Source organism: Macaca nemestrina, chromosome 12 (genome assembly GCF_043159975.1).
Source record: "Macaca nemestrina isolate mMacNem1 chromosome 12, mMacNem.hap1, whole genome shotgun sequence".
Lineage (NCBI taxonomy): Eukaryota > Metazoa > Chordata > Mammalia > Primates > Cercopithecidae > Macaca > Macaca nemestrina.
Window position 1 is genome coordinate 74,374,692 of NC_092136.1, and position 24,789 is coordinate 74,399,480.

Below are 24,789 nucleotides of genomic sequence, written 5' to 3' on the forward strand. Positions count from 1 at the left end.
AATTGTGCATTTGATTTCAGAGGTTGAAGACCATCTGATGCCTGGGTGTAGACCTCCTAAGAATCCCAGATCCCCAGTCAAAAGCCCTTAATGGAGTGAAAAGATTATAGAGTTGTGGAGAGAGTCAGGCTTGGGATCAGATCTTGACTCTGCCACTTATTACAGTGTGACCATGAACAAATGATTTAACCTCTCTGCACCTCAGTTTGCTCACCTGCAAGTGAGGTTGAGCATGCCTAGCTCCTATCTCCCAGAAGCTGTGAGGACCAGGTAAGATCATGTACCTGCTCACAGGCACCACACCTGATGATCAGGATTTGTAAGCTCCCTTCTCCTTCTGTCCCAGAAAAAATTTCATAAACACAGAGAGCATCAGGGTGGGAGGGGGCAGTGACAACAGAGGAAGGAACATACCTCCTTTGCCCTACCCTGGCCGCAGCTCCGTTGTCCCCAATCTCTCCTCCACTGTCAGCCAGGGCTCAGCCAGCCCAGTCTTATCTCTCCCCACAGCTAGCTTGGGACAGCTTTTCTCAACCAGATTTACATTTTTATTGATTTTCTTTCTCCCTCCTAGAGCAGTCCCTCCTGTCTGCTTCCCCTTTGGCTATCAAATGGGCTTACCCCAGGAAACAGCAATTCTGGGGCTGGCCAAGAAATGATGGTTCAAGGTTGGATTCACTCACCCTTCATTCATTCAACCACTCACATGAGCAACATATCCTACATGTCTGCTCTGTGCCCCTCTCCTGGCACTGCTGGGGACACAACCATGTGTCAGATAAAGTCTCTACTCAGCAAACTCTCAGTGTAAACAGACAAGCTGACAAACAGTAACAAAAGCATGAGTAGTTAGTCATACAGGAGAGGGAAGAAGAGGAAGCCAAGGACTCTTCCTGGGGCCAATAGGGAAGGCTTCCAAGAGGTTATATCAGACCTAGTGTTAAGGATTAGGCAGGACTTCCTCAAGAGGACAAGGTGGGAATGGGCAGGAAAAACAACAGGATGAGCAAAAATAGAGAGAGGTGTGTCTGAGATACAGTGACAAGAGCAATGTGGCTGGAGGGCACTGCATGTGCAGGGCAATAAGGAGAGAGAAGAGAGCAGAGGCTGGAAAGACCAGCAGGGACCAAGCATGGAGATCCAGCCGAAGGTGTGGACGCTTTCCTGAGGGCAAGGAGGAATCCCTGAAGCATTGATTGATGGATTATTCCATTGGCCAGTTATTTTAAGCAGGGAGTGACATGACAAGATTTGTATGTTGGAAAAGTCACTGGTTGCACCATGGGGTCTTTGAGCGGGAAAGAGAAGCTGAAGGCCAACAGCTCAGGCAGAAGGCGGATGCAACAATCAAGAGAAGTAGGAGGACTGTACCCGGGTCAGGAGAGGCATCCTAAAAGTGGGACATCTAAGGCGAGTCTTGAAAGATGAGTGGGAACGCACCAAGGGGAGAAGTTGGGAAGGGTGTCAAGGCAGAAGAAACTGCACAAAGTAGACAGAAACCTCCTGGCAGGCTTGGGGTATTTCCACTAGTTTAGTATGGCTGTAGCATGGCTTAAGAGAGAAGGCATGGGGAGGGTGAGGCTGAAGAAGTGGGTTGACGCTCTCAATGCCACTCGGTGTTGTCCATCTCCTGAACCTAGCCCCAGGTGAGAGAGGAGAGGGAGCCCTCACCTCTGTACAGAGGTGGCTGTATAGGTCTGAGCCCTAGGTCAGGGGCGCTCCTTAGTCCAAACAAACTTTTTCATGTTCACTACATTTCACATTTTACACAGTCCTTTTATACGCCATCCTCATGGTTTCCTGGTGAAGAAGTCAGGAAAGGGATTATTATTGCCATGTAGTAGGTAAAGAAACGGAGGCCCAGAAAAGTGCAGAAACTTGCCCAAGGTCACTCAAGAGCCCAGGTATCCCCCTCCTAAGACTCCCATGTTGTTGCTAATAAACTTACTTGTCCCTGAATCACATATACACAATAGATGTAGTAAGTACTAACTAATGTGGTTGGGATGAAAAAAAGGGGGGAAGAGAGAAAACACATCAGAGAAAGAGGCTTCCTTTTTATGTCCCCATTTCCTCAGCCTTCATCCTGCAGCTGGGGACATTTCAGCTGGGAAAACAGAACCCAGGTCCCTCTGCATTGGAATCCAATAGACAGGAGGGCCAATCCCAGCACTGCCACTTACCAGGCATGGGAAGTCACTGCACTCATCTGAGCCTTGGTTTTCTCATCTATAAAAGGGAGAAATAAGTTTCGCCCATCAGAATTGTTGAGAGGATTTAATGTGATAAAGTAGCAATATAGTAATCTACTACTGAGTAATAAATTTCCTGGCTGACACAGTGGCTCACACCTGTGATCCCAGCCATTTGGGAGGCTGAGGCAGGAGGATCACTTGAGCCCCAGAGTTTGAGACCAGCCTGGGTAGCATACAAAGACCCCCATCTCTCCAAAAAATAATAAAAAAAAGAAACTTAGTCAGGTGTGGTAGCACCCACACCTGTAGTCTCAGCTCCTTGTGAGGTTTAGGTGGGAGGATTGCTTGAGCCCAGGAAGTCAAGACTGCAGTGAGCAGTGATTGTACCACTGCATTCCAGTCTGGGTAACAGAGCAAGGCCCTGCCTCAAAAAAAACCCCAAAACTAAAAAACAAATTTCCACAAAGTTTAGCAACTTAAAACAACAAATATTTATTATTTCATAGAATTTCTGAGGGTCAAGAACCCACAGATGGGCTAACTGGAAGGTGCTGGATCTTCATGAGGATTTCTAATGAAGCTGTAGTCAAGCATCAGCCAGGGCTGCAGTCATCAGAAGGCTTGACTGGAGTGAGAGGATCCACTTCCAAGCTCATTCGATGATTGTTGTTGGGCCTCTGTACCCTGTTGGCAGTTGACCAAAAGCTTTGATTCCATGTGTCTTTTATGATTTAATCTTGGAATTAACATACCATAACTTGCCATATTCTCTTGGTCACATAGACAAACCCTGGTATAATGTGGGAGGGGAATACAAAAGGGCATGAATACCAGGGGGTATGGATCATTGGGAGCCATTTAGAAGCTGGTTACAACAAGCACCCAGACCAGTGCCTGACCCACAATAGGTTCTTATTCATTAGTCACTGCTATAACTCTTGCAATGACCTATCACAGCCTGGTTGAGAAGACAAGATCTGGACATGATAAGGTAAGAGATCTTTGGCAAAGTGAAATGTAACTTGAATTAAAGAACGTTCAATTACATTAGAAGAGGGTGTCCTAGACAAGGGCCTGGCAACTAGGGAAGACTTCCTGGCAGAGGTGGAGAGGAGGTAGGAGGGCAATCCAGAGAGAAAACAGAAGGTGAGTATGGCAGGTGGTATTGGTTGCCTTCCCATGGCAAATGCTCTCTTCTTCATTCCGATAGCAAGGTGCTCAGCCAAGGGATGATCCAAGGCAGCAATGGAAATGCCTTCCCCTTTGCCAGAGAGTGGTCCAAGAGTAGACATGTGACCTCGTCTTAGTCAATGACATGTTTGGGGATAGTCTGCTGGGAAAGCTTCTCTCCTGGATAAGAGGATGATGTGAAAGGAGAACACCCTTTTTGTTACTATGCCCTTTCTCCCTGCTTGGGAGGACATGGTTCCTGATGGCACTCAGTCTTCTTGCAATCACAGGGGTAGTCACCCTCAAGGCTCAGAATGGGAAATGCCTGGGTCATCAAAGACATTGTTGAATCAGCAGACCAATCCTGGTACCACCTTCTTCTGGCCTCATTAAGAAACAAAAATTTTAAGCCACTCTAAAGCAGGTGACCTCTTCCTTGCATCCTAAATGATTCAGTGAGAAGTATCCTGGTCCCCTCTGGGACTATTTTCTTTTTCTGAGGAAGACAGAGGGAAGAGTGGAATGGGAAAGGGCCCAGGCTGGGAGGCAGGTGTCCTTGGTCTAACCCCAGCTCTGCCTCTGAGTTGCTGTGCGATCTTGAGCAAGTCCCTTCCCCCTCTGGGCCTCCAGTGATTACAGCTAATATTTATTGGCTGTTTACTGTGTGTCCAGCGCTCTTCTAAGAGCTTCCCTTGAATCATCTCATTCAATCTTCACAACACCTCTGTTATGGCAGTATTACTATTATCTTTATTTTAGGGATAAAATAAAGAGGCCCAGAAACATGAGGTCCAGGATCCTGACTATAAAGCCATATTGCCTAGCAGTAAAAGGAAGTATCCAGACAAGGTGACCTCTAAGGGCCTCTTAAGCTCAAATATTCTTTCATTTGCTGTCCCATTTCTAGCTACATGATCAACAAGCCAGCTTAGCCTAGAGAAGAAAGAAATAAGGGCTGTCTTTAGACATCTGAAAAGCTGTCATGTGAGCAGGAGATTAGACTTACTCGGTGTAGCTCAGAGGACATGAACTGGACCGGTGTGGGAGCACGACAGGGAGATAGAGTGCAACTTACGTAAGGGAGAATTTTTTAGCACCATTTGGCAGGGGGCAGAGCTATGCCCAGATGTGATGACTCCCATGTCATAAAGGTTATGCAAGCTTGTGTTTGATAATGCAGTATTACTGACAAAGGTTTGAACAGGTATGGGACTGAATGACATAAGACTTGTGGTAGGAATTAAATGGGATAACATATGAGAGTGCTCCTAACATCATAACCAGTGCAAATAGAGAGGATCAATAAATTGTTGAGTTCTCTTTTTCCTTTTTAACACTGAGATTCTTGGATTTTAAAATTGTCTAATATGGAGTTTTGGCTCTCTGGCTCTAATATTTTACAGTTCTATAATTTCTGTGATTCTTCCCTGCTAAGATGCTATGATTTTAATACTAGAACTTTCCATAATTGTGTAGCTCTAGAAGCTGAGAAGCCTATGATTTTATAATGTAATGGTCTCTAGCTTTAACAATTCAAGATTCAATAAAGTGTCTCTCACCAGCTCCAGAAATACAAGGGAGTTACTCCAAATGCTTTGGTTCAGTGGCCTGGACACACATTGGGCTGTTCCTTCTGCCTATCCTGTCATTTCACCATCATTCTCCCACCCCAGCCTCAGGCTTTCTGTCCCAACTAACCCTCTTCCCTAATTCTGAGCCCATCCACACTCTGCTGTCTCCCAGCCTACCAAAGAGGTACATTACTCTCTAACTGCTGGTTGTTGTTTATTAAGGAAGAGTCTTCACTGTGACGAGGCTTATACTTATTTCAAAGGGAATATAAAAAATGGGAAGACATGGTTATGGTTCTCATGTGACCCAAGGTCTAGAGACACATGTCCCTTCCTTTCCCGTTAACCCAACTCAAATGTGCCTCTTCCAGGAGGCTTTCCATGGTTGACACTAAATCTCTAACACCAACAACCTAATTTGAGTGTGAAATGTGAAGATATGAGTTCCTTGGCTGGTTACTGTACAGACCTCTAACTTATCTGTCTATCCTGTCTCCCTGATTATATGTGAGATTTCCCCCTGAATCAAGAGTTTGGCTCCTCAATGAGACTGGGAATTTTACAGTAGAAGACCATGTCTTCTCCATCAGACTGGAGGCTCCATGTAGACATGGGCCAATGTTCCCTTGTATCATACTTGAGTAGAGTTAGAGGTACAGTAAAGTTCCTCTATCAGATCAACAAACTCCCAAAGGCAAGTATATGTCTCTGCCATTGGACTAACGATTTCACAAAAGCAGAAGCCACATCTCCCCTTTAAGATATGGAAGTCCTCGGCTGGGCGCGGTGTCTCACGCCTGTAATCCCAGCACTTTGAGAGGCTGAAGCGGGCAGATCACCTGAAGTCAGGAGATTGAGACCATCGTGGCCAACATGGTGAAACCCCATCTCTACTACAATACAAAAAATTAGACAGGCGTGGTGGTGTGCGCCTGTAGTCCCAGCTACTCAGGAGGCTGAGGCAGGGGAATCGCTTAAACACGGGATACAGAGGTTGCAGTGAGCTGAGATCGCGCCACTGCACTCCAGCCTGGCGACAGAGCAATACTAAGTCAAAAAAAAAAAAAAAGATATGGAAGTCCTCAAGGACTGTACCTCCACCCTCAGGCTCGGGCCCCTCTCCCTGACAGCAAGGAGTCTGTGTATTCCCTCCCTCTATCCCAACCCAGGACTCTGGCCATAAGAAGAAATATTTTTCTTAAAGCAGATAGACAAATATACGGAAAAGAAAAGGTTCAGGAGGCAGAGTAGGAACTCGAGCCTCTCCCAACATGCCCACACCCTCTCTAAGTCTCTTCTGGACCCTCTTCTAAGAGCTGATGTCCCTTGGCCAGGAGGGGGCCTCTCCCAGCTCCTCCCAGCAACTCAGAGCAGTAAGTGAAGATGTCAGCACCTTGGACAGCGCCCAACCCATTACAGGACGCGGAGCCAGCGGAAGCCAAGGTCTCCACCTCCCTCAGCCTCTGGGTGATGGATTTCCTCTCTTCTCAATTTGATTAAAGCCCAGTAGATAACCAGAGCGCCTTGTTCCTTTCTCTTCTCCCTTACTGATGAACATAATTAACTCCGTCAGGCTGGGAATGCTTGCTCTTAAATACTGCCTGCCCAGCCCCCACCCAGGCATGAATCAGTAAAACAGACAGAACACTTGGAAGATTCACACGTTTCTTCCTAGGGAATGAAAATGGGAGATGAAGCTGTCTCTGAGATATATAGAGGCTGTGAATGAAGGCTGAAATGTGGTGGTTGGGTAGAGAAATCCCTAAAATGGAAGTCAGGAAGTTTAGTTTAGTCCTAGCTTTGCCACTAATCCAGATATGATCTAGAACAGGTCATGTGCCCTTTCTTTCTGAGCCTGTTTTTCCATTTGCAAGATGTATATTGGACTAGACAATATCAGATGCTGAGTTCAGTGCTAATGTGCTATAGTGGAAAACCTTTAAAACAGAGAGGGAAAGGGACTTGCCCAAGGTCACACAGCAAGCTTATGGCAAAGCTGGCTTGAATTCATGGCTCCTGGTTTCTACCCCAATGCTATTTCCACAAACTTACCCCTTCATTCATATCACAGACTTTCTTGCCTGAAGATCGAGGCTAAGGAAGTTAAAAACAGATAGGATTACATTAATTGGTGTTAGCAAAAGAAAATAACATTAAACATATGTGTAAATGCTAATCTCTCTGAAGAGAACAGAGAGCATGGCATAAGTAATTAAGATTATGGGGAAAGGATCACCTGATAGAGACAGAAAATCAACCCCAAACTCAGAGAATCCCAGAAAGGTTTTGTGACTTGCCCAAGGCGATCTATAAGGCAACTCTTGAATCTTTTAAAGAGAAAGAGTGAATTCTCACCTTAATTAAGTGTTGGGGGTGCCCCTGTCAGAGAAGGAGAGAGAGAGAGAGACAATATGAATCAGCAAGTATGTATTAGGTTGCTGAAGTGTGCCCAGTTCTCTACTAGGCACTTTAGGAGGGATATAAAGCATAAGATATGAATGCTGCTTTCTAGGCACCTTGTCTTTGATGTTTTGCTTATTCTACTTGGAATGACTTCCAATGTACTCGGGTATATCCAAATACTGCTGTTTTATCAAGGCCCAAACCAAATGTCTCCCCTGACAGGAAGGCAACCATAACCTCATCCAGAAGCCACTTTCTCCTCCAAATCTCCAAAGCATTTTCTTTGTTCCTATTTTATAGTATTTCACACCATTTGCTTTATCTGCTCCTATTCCTTCCCCTAAGAAAAGGAAGGGCAGAGAGAGAGAGCGCACGCACAAAATACTCAACACAAGATTTGACACGCCATAGAATCTCAGTAAAAAAAATGGATGGATGGGCTGGGCATGATGGCTCACGTCTGTAATCACAGCACTGTGGGAGACCAAGGTGGGTGGATCACCTGTGTTCAGGAGCTCGAGACCAGCCTGGCCAACATGATGGAACCTTGTGTCTACTAAAACTACAAAAAAATTAGCCAGATGTGGTGGTGCACGCCTGTAATCCCAGCTACTTGAGAGGCTGAGGCAAGAGAATCACTTGAACCCGGGAGGCGGAGGTTGCAGTTAGCTGAGATCATGCCTTTGCACTCCAGCTTGGGCAACAAGAGCAAAACTCCATCTCAAAAAAAAAAAATCGGATGATGGATGGATGGATGGATGGATGGATGGATGGATGATGAATACAGGTGTATGGGTGATTGGGAGAGAGGGTAGATGAAGGGATGAATATGTGGGTAAGTAAGTGGGTGGGTGAATGGATGGATGAATAATAGGGAAGTATATCATTGGATAGGAGGGTAGAAAATCGATTAAATGTAAGTGGATTTGTGGATGAGTGGGTAGTTGGACAGGTGAATGAGTGTTCTATGGACAGATGAATGGAAGGGAATGTGGGCGGCTAGTTGGGCTGGTAAATGTATGGGTTAATATATAGTTGGTTAATGCATGTTCTCACTTATAAGTGGGAGCTGGACAATGAGAACACATGGACACAGGGAGGGCAACACCACATACTGGGACCTGTCAGAGGGTGAGGGGACAGAGAGCATCAAGATAAATAGCTAATACATATGGTGCATAATACCTAAGTGATAGGTTGCAACAAACCATCATGGCACATGTTTGTCTATGTAACAAACCTGCATATATATGTGGTTGGGTAGTTGCATGGGCAAACAAGTAGATGAATAATTGCATCATTGTCTGGAAAGACAAATGTCAGAGTAGGTGGAGAGAATTATTTGTTGGGGGAACATGGAGATGTTCCTAATATCTTTTTCACAGAAACTTTCCATTGCTGGTGCCAGAAAAGTTACGATGGAGGTTAGTTGACTCTGTGCTTAAGCTGAGTCAAAGTGTGTTAACACCCACAAAGATCTCAGGCAATTTCAGGCTGTATCAGTGGAAATCTAATAACAAGACCAAAAAGAGTGATGATTCTATCCTGCCCTGAGCTGTTCACACTTCCCTGGAATCTGTGCTCTGCTCTGTACCTCTGAATAGATGATGCCATCCAAAGCTTGTGCATTGCTATGGTGTCCCCCAAAGTCCATGTGTTAGAAACTGAATTAAACAGTGTTGAGAGGTAGGGCCTTTAAGAGGGGATTAGTTCATAAGGGCTCTGCCCTCATGAAGGAATGAATATTGCTATCACGGAAATGGGTTCATTATTGAAAAAGTGGGTTTGTTATAAAAGCAAGCCCTCTCTTGCTCACTCTCTCTCTCTCTTTCTCTCTCTATCTCTCTCACACACACACCCTCTCTTGCCCTTCTCCCCTCTGCCGTGGGATCACGCTGCACAAAGGCCCTCACCAGATGTGGGCCCCTCAATCTTAGACTTCCAGAAGTGTAAGAAATAAATCTCTGTTCCTTATAAATGGCCTAGTCTCAGGTATTCTGTTATAGTAGCACAAAAATGAACTAAGATATGCACATAGGAGATACAGTAGAGAGTAATCTCTAAAGTCCAACAATTGAGGAACCAGTGAAAGAACCTTAAGTGTTCAGCCTGGAGAAAAGCAAACTCAGTAGTGGCAACCACTGTGTCCCAGGATCTGGCTGGCTGTCCTGGGGCATGCCCTATGTCCTCGGAAGCAGAGCTGGGTCCGAGGGGAAGTCACCAGGCTGGTATCCCAGCCCCATGTGAAAAAGGACTTTCTCCTAGGTGGAGTCATCACACAAGGGAAGGACCATCCCAGGGCAGTGAGCTCCCTATTCCTGAGGGTGTACAAATAGGGTCTGGGCATCCTCTATCCAGGAAGCTGCAAAGTAGAGGCATGCTTGGTGTGGAAAGTAAATTAAGGTATCGTCCCAGCCTAAAGTTAAATAGTTTGTTCATCTCTTCATTTTTCAATGAATTAGGTTTATCTATGTCCTGTACTCAGAACTGGAATGCAGGGAAGTTCTGTTCATAGCTAAGGGTTAGGGGGATCTAAGAGACAGACAGGGTCTTAGGGACCCTTGTCTTTCTCTATATGTAGGACAGGGGCTTGAGGAATGAGGAGTTGCTGAAAATGTCCTTTCATAGACCCAAATGACTAGGGAGGAGGAGGAGGATCAGAGCCACTAAGAGCCAATCCATGACCCAGATTCTCTGTAATTAATGAGTCTACGTCACTGATGTGTTGGCTTCTGATCAACACCATCTCCCCAAACCCGGCCCCACTCTCTGGTATGAGAAGATTAAATCAATTAGGAGGAGGAGGAGATCTGGCTGGCGCTGGTTGGGGACAGCAGATAATTCACTTACATAACTGGGGATTGAGGTTTGGACTTGGTCCTTGAGTAGTGGGGGTGGATTCCAGATCCCAGGCCTTTAGAGAGGGACTCTGGGACTTGAGAGTGAATGCAGAAGGGGAAAGGGAGTCCAGGAGAGGAGGGAGTCATGAGCTCAGGCTCATCTTTTATCTTCCTGCTAAGGAACTAATCCCTGTCCTCTGGGCTGGAAGAGGTCCAAAATTGAAAAAAATCACTGTCCAGTCCCCAAATGAGGGTGTCCCAGCCACCAGTATCATTGAACAATGCAAATCTAGCCAAGCCTCTCTCTTTAGCCTGGCATTCAAGGCCCTGCAACCTCTCTAGCTGCATCATCTGCCTCCAAAAAGTGGGTATGAGTGAAGAGGAACTACCATGTCCTGGCATTCCCTCTGGGCTAGGTACCAGCTAGACCCTGGAGGTACAGAAGGAAACAAACCTGGTTCCTTCAGGGGTACTGCTTCGTGGGGGGACACATACTCACAACACTCCATGCCAAGTGGCAAACAGAGTTCTGCATGGGCAGGCACGGAGACAGCACAAGGGAGGGAGGCCTCCCAAGGCCAGTTCCAGAAGGCTTCCCAGAGGAGGCAGCACTTGCACTCCCTGAGCCTTAAAGGAAGGATGGATTCATGGGAGGTCTTCAAGCTGACCTGGTTGAGGGAAGGCTTTGGGTGGAGGGAAAAGCATGTACAATGGCATGGTGGGTGAGGTGGGTTGGCACGCATTCAGAGAACTATGAATGAGTCTTGTGGATGGAGCCTGGAGAGTGAGGTAGGGATGGGGGGTGCAAGGTAGGATAGGTAGGCAGGCTTAGGTCTCACTTTTGATGGGATGCCAAGAAAGGATTGAGACAATGATCCCAGACTGTCATTCCACACTTTCTAAGCACTGATGGCAGGCCATGTCCCATGCTAGAACCGGGGTGGGGTGAGAGTGGGGGAGCAGAGATGAACCTGACTCAGTCCCTGCACCCATGGGGACTCTAGAAGGACACACAAATATTCCCTCTTTTCAAGCTGGTTAGTACCAACTTGGCTCCAAGTGAGATTCAGGCCAGACATGGTATTTCTGGGGCTCCAATTGTTGGCTAGACCTGTGTACAGCCCCTTGCCTACGGACGGAGATATCCAGACAAGCCGTCTCGCTGCTCAGAGGGGAGCTGACATCTGGGGGCCTGCCCCTGACAACTACCTGGCATCCCAAGGATACATCTTACGGTAATCCAGGGCCTTGGGGAGAAATGCAGATGGATGAGAGGATAAACTAGAACCCTGGGGATGGGGGCAAGACATGGATTGAGAGATGTTTAGTAGGTGGACTCACCAGGACTGCTGGATGCTGGGGAAGAGAGATCAAGGGAAGTGTCCTGGATGGCACTCAGGATTTCTATATTGGGCAGTGCCATCCTTGGGAAACATGGGAGGATGTGAGATCAGAAAGGGAAAATGAGTTGGAACTGTTCCAGGATGCTGGAATCAGGATTCATTGGGTAGAGGCCCAAGAGCCTTAGGAATTCAAATGCACCACACCTAAGCTGCCTTCAGGAGCTTTCTTCTTCACATGGAAATCTTCTTTGTACTCTCTCCCTTCCCTCCTTTACTCTTTCCATCAGCAGCCCTCTCTGAGCACCTCCCTTTCCAGGCTGGCTCTGGACCAAGCAGAGAGGCAAAGATCTGAGGGTCATCCTGTTCTTTGTCCAAAAGGCCAGCACAGAGAATGGTACTTCTAGCATATCCCCCAGGACCTTTCTGCATGAAAACTTGGGCTGGAAATTGAAGCTAATGTTTCAAATTTACTTTATTATTGGAAAGATTTAAGAACTAACCTTGGCTGGGCACAGTGATTCATGCCTGTAATCCCAACACTTTGGGAGGCCAAGGCAGGAGGACTGCTTGAGCCCAGGAATTTGAGACCACCCTGGGCAACACAGTGAGACCCTGTCTCTACAAAATAAATAAATAAATATGTGGATAAGAACTAACCATTGTGGTGCAAGCAACAAACTGACTCAGGTTAAACAAAACAGAAAAAACCTATTGAAAGTTCCACCAGGCATCTCAGAATGGATGAGAAAGCTGGAGATGAATGAACAGCTGAATTCACAATCAAGTTCATAACATAGGAACAGCTGATTCCAGTGTCTCCAACAGCATGATCTTGGCCTCTGAACATCACCCCACTGCATATCCAGACTGTGGCATGACAAAAGCACAATGAGTTCTAATGAAGCTTCCTCCCAGCCTCACCAATTTTCACATCAAATCCTGAGCCAGGCACTCTGTCGGCCAAATTGCAGGGAGTGGAAGTGAAAGAGTATCTGGCCACGTTTGACTTTGAAGGGGGAGATGGGATCCTAGTTTCCATAAAGCCTCACCTAGTGGGAGATTTACTCAAAATACAAAGCAACGGATTAGTCCTATGCAGCAAAAAAAAAAAAGAAAAAAAATGTGGCAAATGTTCGCTGCCCCTTTATTGAGGACCCACTAAGGGCTCAATTCATTGCCACGAGCTGTTTTTGTTTTTGTTTTTGTTTTTTTACAGCAAAGGCCCAGCACTATATAGGGTTCCAAGGCCTCTGCCTTGCCAGGAGTTTTATATCCACAATTTATTTTTTTCTTTTTTTTATTTTTTACTTTTAAGTTCAGCGGTACATGTGTAGGTTTGTTACATAAGCAAACTTGTGTCATGGGGTTTGTTGTACAGATTATTTCATCACCCAGGTATTGAGCCGAGTACTCATTAGCTATTTTTCCTGATCCTCTCCCTCCTCCCACCCTCCATCCTCCAATGGGCTGCAATGCGTGTTGTTCCCTTTTATGTGTCCATGCGTTCTCATCATTTAGCTCCCACTTATAAGTGAGAACGTGTGGTAGTTGGTTTTCTGTTCCTGTGTTAGTTTGTTAAGAATAATGGCCTCCAGTTCCATCCATGTTCCCACAAAGGACATCTTGTTCTTTTTTATGGCTGTATAGTATATACACAAATTTTCAAGGCAACTCTATAAGCTAGGTAATGGTTACTCCCATTCTACAGCTGAGGAAACTGAGGTTAATAAAGGTGAAATAAATTTCCCAAAGTCACTCAGCTAGTAGTAGCTGATGAAGCCAGGACTCAAAAACTGGTGGGTTTTGTTGTTGTTATTCATAAACACATTATGCTGCCTCCCAAACTGTAAACACAAAGTACTTGTACACATTTTTTAAAAAGTGTGGGGCACAAAAACATTACTGGAAATAAATAGTCCAACGTCTTCACACGATGACTGATGGGATCATGAGTAATTTTTTTTTTAGCTTTCTAATGTTTTTCTGTACTTCCCTATTAAAAAAAAGAGAGAGAGCACACTTTACCTTAACAATCATAAATAAAAATAACGTAAACCTGTTTTTTTGTTTGTTTTGTTTTGAGACAGTATCTCACTCTGTCACCCAAGCTGGAGTGCAGTGGTACAATCATGGCTCTTTGTAGCCTTAAACTCCTGGGCTCAAGTGACCCTCCCACCTCAGCCTCCCAAGTAGCTGGGACCACAGGCCCATGCCACCACACCCCAGCTAAAAAACAGTTTTTTGTTTGTTTGGCTGGGTTTTTTGTTTTTGTTTTTTTTTTCCGACAGAGTCTCACTCCGTCACCCAGGCTGGAGTACAGTGGTGCGACTCACTGCAGCCTTGACCTCCCAGGTTCAAGTGACCATCCCACCTCAGTCTCCCAAGTAGGTGGGACTACAGGAACATGCCACCATGCCCGGCTAATATATATAAATATATATTTTTTGAAACAGTCTCGCTCTGCTGCCCAGGCTGGAGTGCAGTGGTGCGATCTCGGCTCACTGCAATCTCTGCCTCCCAGGGTTCAAGCAATTCTCCTGCCTCAGCCTCTCAAGTAGCTGGGACTACAGGCACATGCTGTCACGCCTGGCTAATTATTTTTATTTTAGTAGAGACGGGGTTTCACCATGTTGCCCAAGCTGATCGCGAACTCCTGAGCTCAGGCAATCCGCCCGCCTCAGCCTCCCGAAGTGCTGGAATTACACGTGTGAGCCACTGCACCCGGCCTGATTTTTATTTATTTCTTGTGGAAATAAGGTCTCACTATGTTACCCAGGCTGATCTTGAAATCCTGGGCTCAAGCAATCCTCCAGCCATGGCTTCCCAAAGTGCTAACATTATAGGCGTGAGCCACCGTGCCCAGCTGTAAAACCATTTTAAGTATTATAGCAGTGTTATAATAATTATGAAGAAAATATGCATAGAAAAAAGACTGGAAAGATGTCCATCAAAAAAAGTATCTAGATGGTGGGACTATGAGCATAATTATTTTTCTTTCAACTTCTGTTTTTCAAATTTTTACACCAAAAAAAAAAGTAAAATAAATTTTATTTTAAAAACAAGCATAGACCGGGCACAGTGATTCACACCTGTAATTCCAGCACTTTGGGAGGCCCACATGGGTGGACTGCCTGAGCCCAGGAGTTCGAAACCAGTCCCACCAACATGGTGAAACTCTGAATCTACAAAAAATACAAAAATTAGCCAGATGTGGTAACAAGCGCCTGTAATCCCAGCTACTCAGGAGGCTGAAGTGGGAGGATGGCTCGAGCCCAGAAGGTGGAGGTTACAGTAAGCCGAGATCTTGCCACTGCACTCCAGGCTGGGCGACAGAGCCAGAATCTGTCTCAAAAAAGAAAAAAAAGAAAAAAGAAAAAGAAAAAGAAACAAGCATAAATAAGATATTACCCTAGTGACGGTACTGACATGCCTTGGTCCTTTCAAGTTCTCATAGTCATATCCTATCATGGTTGGAAGCATAAGTAGTTCTGCGTTTTCTGGGACAGCCTGGCAGTTCCTGCAGCGTTCACTAACCAAGCTGGTGTGGCCAGCATGAGGGCACAGTGACCACGGTTATCTCCGGCCGACCACTCAGAACCAGGGTGGGAAGAGCCCAGTGTGCCCACGTCTTGTAACAACGTGTATGTTATCAAGCCCTTCTGCACTATGAGGACTCCAGCTCCGGTAGCTGGAATCCTCCTCTCTGCTGGTTTCATCTCTCATTTCCCAGGCTTCAAGGTTCACCTTCCTCTGCAAATGGGGCAGGGTTGCTCAGTTGTGTGAATTGTGGGCCTCTCCCTGGTGCCTTCGGTATCTTTCTTGTCTGAGTGGCAAGCCCCCAGCCCCCTTTCCTCCCTGCACTGCCGCGACCTCCCCTGGCCTCCAGGGCCCTCTGCCTTGCTTGGCCTTTCTCGCCCTTCCAAGTGCAAGGAGGATTCTTGGTGCCCCGTGCATCCTCTAGTAAGTCAGGCCCCCTCTCTTCTCAGTTTTTTCCTGGGCAAATCTAGGGAGGAGCTGGTAACCTCAAGGCCACCCAGCCCAGTGCTGACTTTCTGTGTCTCTTTCTCCTCTCCCCCAAACCTCTTCCCTTCTCTCTCCCTCCCAGCTTCTTCACCAAGCTCCTCCCTCTCCTTCTCCTTCCCAGTACACTCCCTGCCGAGCCCCTAGAATCTCTAGGCTGAGGCCCACTTCGGTCCCGGTAGCTAAGCCACTGCAGTAAGAGATGCCATGGGTAAAGCAGAGGCGGCAGGGAGGAGGAGGGCCCAGGCCAAGGCTGAGGTCTAGGAGGCTGGGCAGGGCAAGCAGCCAACCCTAACAATCCAGACCAGAGCCACCTCAGCAGCTTCTGCTAAACTCTAGCAAGGCATCTATGCTTGGGTGGCAGCTTCAGGGCCAAAGAGGCTGGTGGCAGGAGGAGGGCATTCTGCTGAGCTCAGCACAGCCTCTAAAAACCTCTCTGGAGGAGGCCACAGAATGACCATGGACTCAGGTGAAAACGCTTCCTCTTCCCTTGGGGAGGTGACTCAGATCCTGGAAAACTAGACTCCAAAGGACATCTGCTGAATGGAGGGCTCTCTCTCATCCCCTGGCTGTAGAGCCCTGGCTCTCATGCCTTCTGGGACAGGAAGCTCATTTCCCTCTCTGGCAGCCCACTCTACTCAAACTGCTGAAATGCCTCTCTGAGCCACAGCCTGTGCTGGGCTCTGGGGAAGCAGGAATGAATGTGGTCCCTGCCCTCAGGAGCGCGCCATCTGGGGGCAGGCAGAGAGCAGGTGGCAGAAACTGGTAAGACACCACCACTGGGAAGCAGAGGGAGCTGGAGGGTGCCCTAAGCTAGCCTTGCAGTGGTGTAGGGGTCAGGAATGGCTTCCCAGAGCAGCTAGGGGACCCAGAAGGGCCTTGAATATACAGGTATGGTGGGTCTGTAGCTTCAATTATCCTCTAAGTGCTGGCAAATCCCAACTGTGCACCCCCAGCCCTGACATGGCTCCTGAATTCTAGGCTTCAATATCCCACTGCCCAGTCAATGTCTCCACTTGGATGTCTTGGCATCCCTAACTTATCAGGACCAAGACTGAGTTCACCCTGTCTGCCACCTCACACCTGGTCTTCCCTCTGTCAATTCTACCACCCACAGGGCAGGAACCCCATCCCTCCCATTCATCCTGTATCCAGCCTGTCATGAGACCCCAAGTATCTCAAACCCACCCACCACTCCCCACCTCCTCACCACCACCCAGCACAAGCACCATCGCCTTTCACCTCTTTCAATCATGTGGTGAGAGTGATCTTTACAAAATGCAAACAAAATTATGTCACATTTCTACTTAAAAGCCTCCAATGGCTTCTCCTTGCCTTTGAGACAAAGGTTAAAATCTTCAAGGCCTGCAAGGCCCACCATGGCCTGGCCTTTGCTGACAGTGCCAGTTGTATCTCAACAACCCCCTTCTCTGTCTCCTGACCTCCTGTCTCCAGCCCACCTGGCCTCATTCCCCACCTTAGAAACTTCCATGTGTTATTCAGATTGTCTTTCCTGTGAGCACAAGGACCTGGGATGCCCTCTTTTCCTCTTCCAAATGATTCCCAGGACATCTGTTTACGTGCTCACTGCCCCTGAACACCAGTCTCTAGCCCTTCTCACTTGAAGGATCAGCTGCAGGACACAGTGGGGTGTTACAAAGTAACTGGCCTATCTGGAGCTAAGGTCCCAGAACCTCCCAGCGTCCACAGAGGCGTGTCCCCGCCTGGCTCTCAGATGCCTTCCAGAACTCCCACTCCCCTCCTGCGCGCTCTCTCTCTCTCTCTCTCTCTCTCTCTCTCTCTGAGACAGAGTCTCATTCTGTCGCCCAGGCTGGAGTGCAATGGCACGATCTCAGCTCACTGCAATCTCTGCCTCCCGGGTTCAAACAATTCTTGTGCGTCAGCCTCCCAAGTAGCTGGATTACAGGCACCCATGCCCAGCTAATATTTGTATTTTTAGTAGAGATGGGGTTTCACCATGTTGGCCAGGCTGGTCATGAACTTCTGATCTCAAGTGATCCTCCCACCTCAGCCTCCCAAAGTGCTGGGATTACAGGTGTGAGCCATCACGCCCTGCCCCCTCCTGCTCTCTTCTTCCATTTCTGTTGGAGAGTTGGCAAACCTCCTTCCCTCAGCTCTGCCCCTTCCGGGGCCTCAGTGCCCCTCACCACGGAGGGGCAGAAGTGAGGCCCAGACTGGGTCAACCTGCCGGGACCTACAATCCATGTCCTCCCTGGACTCCCAGACAAGCCATCCAGCCTCAGGTCTCAGGCCAGGCACTGCCTCCTCTACAGTTTTCTGGAGGGCTCAGGTTTTCTCTGGACTCCCACAGTATCCTGTATGCCCAGCACTGTCAAATTCACCTGTTCTAGTGTTGGTTGCTCTTCTCCCAGACCAGGAGCTCAACTTGCTCAGGGGCTGTGAGTTTTCATCTCTGCACCCCGAGCCTAGCTCAAGGATGGTCCCCAGAAGAGAGGCTCAGAGAAGACTTAGCATATGAATTCAGGACTAATATCACATAAATGTGTGGTTTTGTTTTCTTTCCACATAAACTGCTATTAAGTGCTGTTTCCTCCATCCTGAACTTTTTATGAAGATGGACCTAAGAGTCTTATGGGCCTTGGCTTTGATCTAAGCTCCATCTCTTACTATGTGACCTGAGCAAATGCTCAGCTTCTCTGGCTTTCAGTTTCTTCCATTATAAAATGAGAACAGGGTGGAAGGTGGGTGAGATTGAAAAATTATCTACTGGGTACAACGTTCACTATTTGGGCAATGGATACACTAGAAGCCCAAACCTCATCATTACACAAAATATCTGTTTAAAAAATTTGCACACGTACCTTCTGAATCTATAATTAAAAAAAAATAAAAGGAGAACAACATCCTCCTCTTAAGGTTTTTACTATTAACTGAGTTATCTTACGTTAGGATAAAGCACGAAGTATGTGCTCAATAATTCCTTCTCCTCTCCCTCAGCCCAACCTTTGAGCCCTGATAAGGACCTGACATTTACCTCCATGAACATGAACCTATGGTCATCACCTATGGGCCAAGGTAATCCAGATCATTTTGAAACCCAGTTCTGCTGTCTGACATAATCACTCTCCCCCCGAGATTTGATAAGCATGCTTTATTTGGCCTAATCCAAGTCCTTGAAAAAACACATCAGACTGAGCAAGACAGCAGGGAGGACCAAGCCCGGAGCAGGGCACTAGTCTTCCCTCTAAGCTGCCATTGATCCACTTATCTGTTCTCCACCACCTGCTGTCCAGGCAGCCAGGGATTCCCCTAGTGTATCACAATTTGATCCCGACTGTAGCTTGCCATAAAAGTACTTTGGGAGGCTGGGCATGGTGGCTCATGCTGTAATCCCAGCACTTTGGGAGGCCGAGGTGGGCGGATCACCTGAGGTCAGGAGTTCAAGACCAGCCTGGCCAACATAGTAAAATCCCGTCTCTACTGAAAATACAAAAATTAGCTGGGCGTGGTGGTGCCTGTAGTCGCAGCTACTTGGGAGGCTGAGCCAGGAGAATCACTTGAACCCAGGAGTCAGAGGTTGCAGTGAGTCGAGATTGCGCCACTGCACTCCAGCCTGGGCGACACAGCGAGACTCTGTCTCAAAAACAAAAAAAAAGTCACTTGGCAGATGTTCCAATTGCCTTTTTGAAATCAAGATTCTCAAGACTTCAACAGACCCCTGATCTATTGCAATTTTGGTTCTCCCAAAGTAAGAGAAATGAGAGATTAGCCTGACTTCTTTTAAGTAAACCTAGGCTTGGTCCTGGTGATCACTACGCTTTATTCTTCTTTAAATTTTTTTTTTCCTAGCTAGGATTTGCACTATATTCTTCTTTTTAAAATGATATATACCATTCATTTTCTGCTGTCTTTGTTAATGCTGTTAAACTGGAAGAATTTTCAGTGATCAGTGAAAAGTCTCAGTTAGAAATTATGAAATTAACACAGGCTTCTTGCCTACTTGGTTGTTGGCTGAAAACAGTTTAAAACACTTAAGTGAAAACTTTTCTCTACCACAGAAAATTTGGTTTCTGAGTGAATGAAGGTTTTCTATAGGAAGATAAACGTTCAGCTTTCTCTTCTGACTCATTATAATTGTGGAATGGTAAAATTCAAGTAATTGCTGTTTTGTAATATTGAGTCAAATATTAACTTTTAAAAAAATATAACAATACTGTGTCTTAATAAAAGTTTAACTATATATTTTTAAGACCTAGAAAATAAGCTTGGCTGATCATGATTTTCAAAGTTTTATAAGATTAATGAAAATACAAAAAGCCAGTACAAGAGGAAGCATAATGAAATCCAGCAGGAATAATTTGTAATTAGAAAACCCCATGCAATTCTTCAGCCAGGGATAATGGTGATCCATCTTAAAAACACATGTGTCCCATGCTGGGCACTGATGAGCCTAATCAGACACACTCCACTGACATTTTTCACAATACCAAGGGGTCCTTAATTGCTGGGGGGTGCAGGCAGGCAAGCTTCTCGCTGCTCCTCTCAGGAGATCATAATGATTAAGAGCAGGCCTGGAGCCAAACAGCCAGGGGAGGCATCCCAGCCCTCCTCCAACTCAACTGTGACTTTAGGCAAGTTACTTACCCTCTCTATGCCTCAGTTTCCTCGTTTTCTTTTTTTTTCTTTTGAAACAGTCTTGCTCTGTCACCCAGGCTGAAGCGCAGTGGTGCAATCATGGCTCACTGCAGCCTCAACCCCTAGGGCTCAAGCGATCCTCCCACCTCAGCCTCCTGACTAGCTGGGACAGCGGGCGTGCGCCACCATGCCCAGTCATCTTTTTTTATTTTTTTGTTGAGACAAGGTCTTCTGAAGTTTCCTGGGCTGGTCTCAAACTCCTGGCCTCAAGTGATCCTCCTGCCTTGGCCTCCCAAAATGTTGGGATTACAGGGGTGAACCACAGTACCTCATCTTTAAAATTATGGCTGGCCGGATGTGGTGGCTCGTGCCTGTAATCCCAGCACTTGGGAGGCTAAGGCAGGAGGATCACCTGAGATCAGGAGTTTGAGACCAGCCTGACCAACATGGCGAAACCCTATCTCTACTAAAAATACAAAAATTAGCCAGGCATGGTGATGCACGCCTGTGATCCCAGCTACTCAGGAGGCTGAGGCAGGAGAATCGCTTGAACCCTGGGAGGCGGAGGTTGCTGTGAGCCAAGATTGCACCACTGCCTGGGTGACAGAGCAAGACTCCATTTAAAAAAAAAAAATCAGGACTGAGAATCATCACCTTTCAGGGTGATGGTTGTGAGGACTGATTCAGCCACTATGTGAAGTCGGCCTGACCCACAGTGTATCTCTCCTACTCCCCAGTTGCTACTGGGGTGCTCAGGGACACAGGACGATACACTTCCCTCCCCCCATGCCACTGCCTGTCTTCCTCGTTAGGGACACTCAGCCCTGCCAGAAGGTCCAGCCCATGTGGAAGGGCATCATGCCCACAGTGGCCGTACCCAGAGGCCCTCTTCCCCTCAACACCCCTTGGTCCCCCAACCCTGGGCCACAAGCTGGCTCTGGGCCAGCTGGCCTGCTGGTGATCTGCCTTGGCTCCAGCATGGGTGGCTTGGCTCCAGCAAGAGCTTAAAGGTTCTTCATTGTGTTTTCTGCTTCAGTGTAACTACTGGGGAATTGGAAGAAGAGGGAAGAATAAATACAATGTTCCCCCACTTCTACCTTCCCTGCCTCCCCCCATGGCTGGGTAAAAGGCTGTCTTGGGCCCCAGGAAAGCTCCCCCCAGAGGTCCCCTGCTCGGTGTCCCGTGGGATGGGAGTCACCTGCTACACCTCCACCATTCCACCATCTCCCTCTTTTTGTGTCCTTTCCTGGCTCAGCCTCTTCTGCCTGTCAAGTTCAACAGCTCTTCTCAGCACTTGCCATGTGCCTGGGCAGAGCACTGGGAGCACAGAGATGATTCGGGCAAGGGCTCTGCCCTCCAAGTGCTCATTGCACAGCACTGAGAATATAGACTGCAGCATATACAGCCTGAACCAGACTATCTTCAGTAATCTTGGATCAATTACTTAACCTGAGTGTCTACCTCTGTATTCAAAACTTGTAGTCCCAGCTACCTGGGAGGCTGAGGGCCAAGGTACCCACATTTCAGGACCATTGCGAGAATTAAACATAATCCTGTATGCAAAGCTCTCAACTCAGTACACTGCACACAGTGGGTGCTCAATCGCATCTGCCTGCCTTCCCTCCCTCCCTCTTTCACCTCTTTCCCTCTTTCCTTTTAGCCAGTTGTCTCTTCCAGAGAAGAAGGTCTGAAGATCTGAACAGGGTATATGGGCAGAGGTGGAGCCCTGCCCCTAGCAGGGCTGGGGCAGTGTCAGATGGGCTTGTGTGGGGCCAAGCCCATGCTGGGCAGTCGGGGGTGATGACCAACCGGGGTTCTGCCTGCCAGATGCTTTCTTTCAGAAGTAGACTCAGTCCTCTGACCTCCTTTCCTCTCTCCCAGTGGCTAATTAGTGCTGATTGTGGGCTCCTTTTTAGCCTTTCCTTTTCTGAACTTCCAACTGGCTTCTTTCTCCCTTCCCCAGGGCAGGGATGGGGACACACTGGCAGGGCAAAGCTAAGGCCCCAACCACAGTCAGTCCTTGTGCTAAGGACAGGGTGAGAGCTGCTTATCCTGGCTGAGCTGTGGGGGCTGCTGAGACCCAGAGTTTGGGGTTGCCCCAAGGGAACTTCTTGCCTACACAACTTGCTTTTCACCCATCTGTTCTGAGGTTCGTGTCCTATGTCCAGGAATATGTGGGACAGCCAATAATCAATGCACTGGCCAGCCTTCAAGGTCTTCCTGCCCACTCACAGCCTTCCAGTGAGTGACGAACTCATAGAGATCCCCAGGGATCTCTATTATACCCGTATGGGCTTGGAAGAAGTTATCCCAACGCCACCTGGGACTAAATGCTTTTTCTATCATTCTGAAACGCAGTCAGGGAAATCCAGCAACCTAGAACCAGATCCACTGGGGGAAGCCAGGAATAGAACATCCTGGTAAACAGCCAACATGATGCTGGGAAGGGAGAAGTTCCAGGGTGGCAGAAGCCCCCAGTTCTGGAGGTACAGGCTGGTGGTAATAGATGATCTGTCTGCAGAGTGGAATCTCTCGGGGCTCCATCATGAACTCGGAGCTCCAGTGCTGCAGTGGCAGGAAATTAATTGACAGTCATTCATATGAGTCCCAGGACCAAGGGTTAGCAGCAAGGGGGTTGAGACCCAACATGGGACCCAGACATCTTCAATCACTAGGAAAGGACTGCAAGTGCCATGAAATGGAGATGCTCCAGCAGGACAGAGAGAAGAACTGCAGCAGCTGAAGCTAGGCAGGGCTGTCACTTCCAAAGAAGCACAGATCAATGGAAATGGGAGGCCTGTCAGAGCAATGTCTTATAGGAGCTCTGAGCAGAAGCAGAAAAGGAAAGAGACTAAGGGGGGAGGGGCAAAGGAGGCATCAGGATGGGTTTCTGGAAAAAGAGTGCCACTACGGAGGTCAGAAAAGCTGGCATCAAAGGTTCGAGAGGTGAACTGGAGGTGGGATCACCAAAGGTTCTGGAGGTAAGCTCCAGGGCCCGCCCTGTGGACAGCTCTACATTCTAGGTGAGTGCTGGGCAGAGGGTGATTCTGGAATTACTCAGTGCCAAGGTGTCCTCCATGTGCCAGCTCCAGCAAGCGGGAGGCTGCCACATGTTCTCATCACGCCTTCTCACCTGGAGCCAGAGCCTGCTGCCTGATGGTCCCTCTGTTAATGGCTTCCAGATGTGTCCTTGGGCCCCTGGAGGGAGACTTCCTGGAGGACACACCCCCTCCTACCCAAGCCTCACCCCTCTGATCACCTTCAGTCACAAAGCCTGGTGCAGGCCATGGTGCACTAGTGCAATATCACATTGCAGATGATAGCAGCATGGAAGGTCAGACTGCCCGCTTCTGTGATTGGTTACTGACCTCTGAGCCCCTCATCACTGTTATCTCTGGCTCCTAGGTATCTTCAGTGCATAGGACCCAGCTGGTAACATGAAAGTTTTCCATTGGAGTACGATGGCTGAGTGGGCCAGGGGCAGTGGCTCATACCTGTAATCCTAGCACTTTGGGAGGCCAGGTAGAAAGACTGCTTGAAACCAGGAGTTCAGGACCAGCCTGGGCAACATGGTGAGACTCTGTCGCTACAAAAAAAAATTAAATATTACTCAGGCATAGTGACATGTGCCTGTAGTCCCGGCTACTTGGGAGGCTAAAGCAGGAGGATCGCTTGAGCCCAGGAGTTCAAGGCTGCAGTGAGCTACGATTGCACCACTGCACTCAAGTCTTAAAGACAGAGGAAGACCCTGTCTCAAACAAGCAAGCAAACAAACAGACAACAACAACAAAAAGATGGCCAGGTATCCTTATCTCTTTGGGGAGACAGATTGGCCATCCTTGTGAGACTAATGTGTCTGTGCCTGTTGGTTTCTGATTGTGGGCCTGTTTCTTTCTCCATCTCTGTAACTCTCTCTGTTTTTGTAATGACTTGATTCTATTTCTGAAGCTACATGTCCATGTGTTTCTCTGTGTATTTCACAGCAAAGCTTTCCTTGACTATAACCACAAATTCCATCAGTGCTTATTGTCTAATAAATGGAAGTCCAATATTGCCCTTCCTGCTTCACATCCCTAAGGCGTAAAATTTTCATTCCAGAGTTATTTCTAGACTAGATGGGGGAATCTGATTCATGTTCTGCTGGGGATAACTTGTACCCAAGAAGGAGGGAGGCTTGTAACTGATGAAGTGCAAATAGCAGGGGTGCCAGAAATCACTCCCGCATGGCTTGGAGCAGGCCCCAAGGCTCAGACACTTTGTAGTCACCAGGTCCATCTCCCAGTATTCTCCTGGTCCAGGCTAATGTGTAAGGGAGGGTGTGCTCCTGGATCTGAGTTTTACCAGCCACCAGCTTCATTCACCACCATCCATGCTACCATCACCATTATCACCCCCACTCTCCCACCACCAACACCACCACTATTACCATCACCATTACTAACACTACAACTATTATACCACAATCTCTGTCACCATCAACACCTCTGTTCCGTTACTAATATCAGAGATTTGTAGTTGCTTTTCAATAGCTATTTCTTCTTCCTCTTCAGTAATAAGGACCATAACTTTTTGCTGGACACATTATCTTACTTAGCCTCTTAAAGCTAGTTAGGTGTGCTTATGTAAGTGA

At 47.5% G+C, this 24,789-nt stretch overlaps 1 long non-coding RNA gene across 2 annotated transcripts; it reads right to left on the minus strand.

Moving 5' to 3' along the window:
• Positions 1-2,639: 2,639 nt before the first annotated feature.
• LOC105468759 (uncharacterized) lies at positions 2,640-23,738 on the minus strand. Of its 2 annotated transcripts, none has more exons than XR_011610933.1 (4): positions 23,654-23,738; positions 7,292-7,315; positions 6,989-7,030; positions 2,640-2,879 (listed from the first exon to the last, which is right to left on the minus strand). It is a non-coding gene; the product is annotated as an uncharacterized lncRNA (long non-coding RNA). The 2 variants fall into 2 exon arrangements; XR_979596.3 differs by lacking the exon at positions 23,654-23,738 and adding an exon at positions 14,931-15,223.
• Between the last annotated feature and the right edge of the window lie 1,051 nt (positions 23,739-24,789).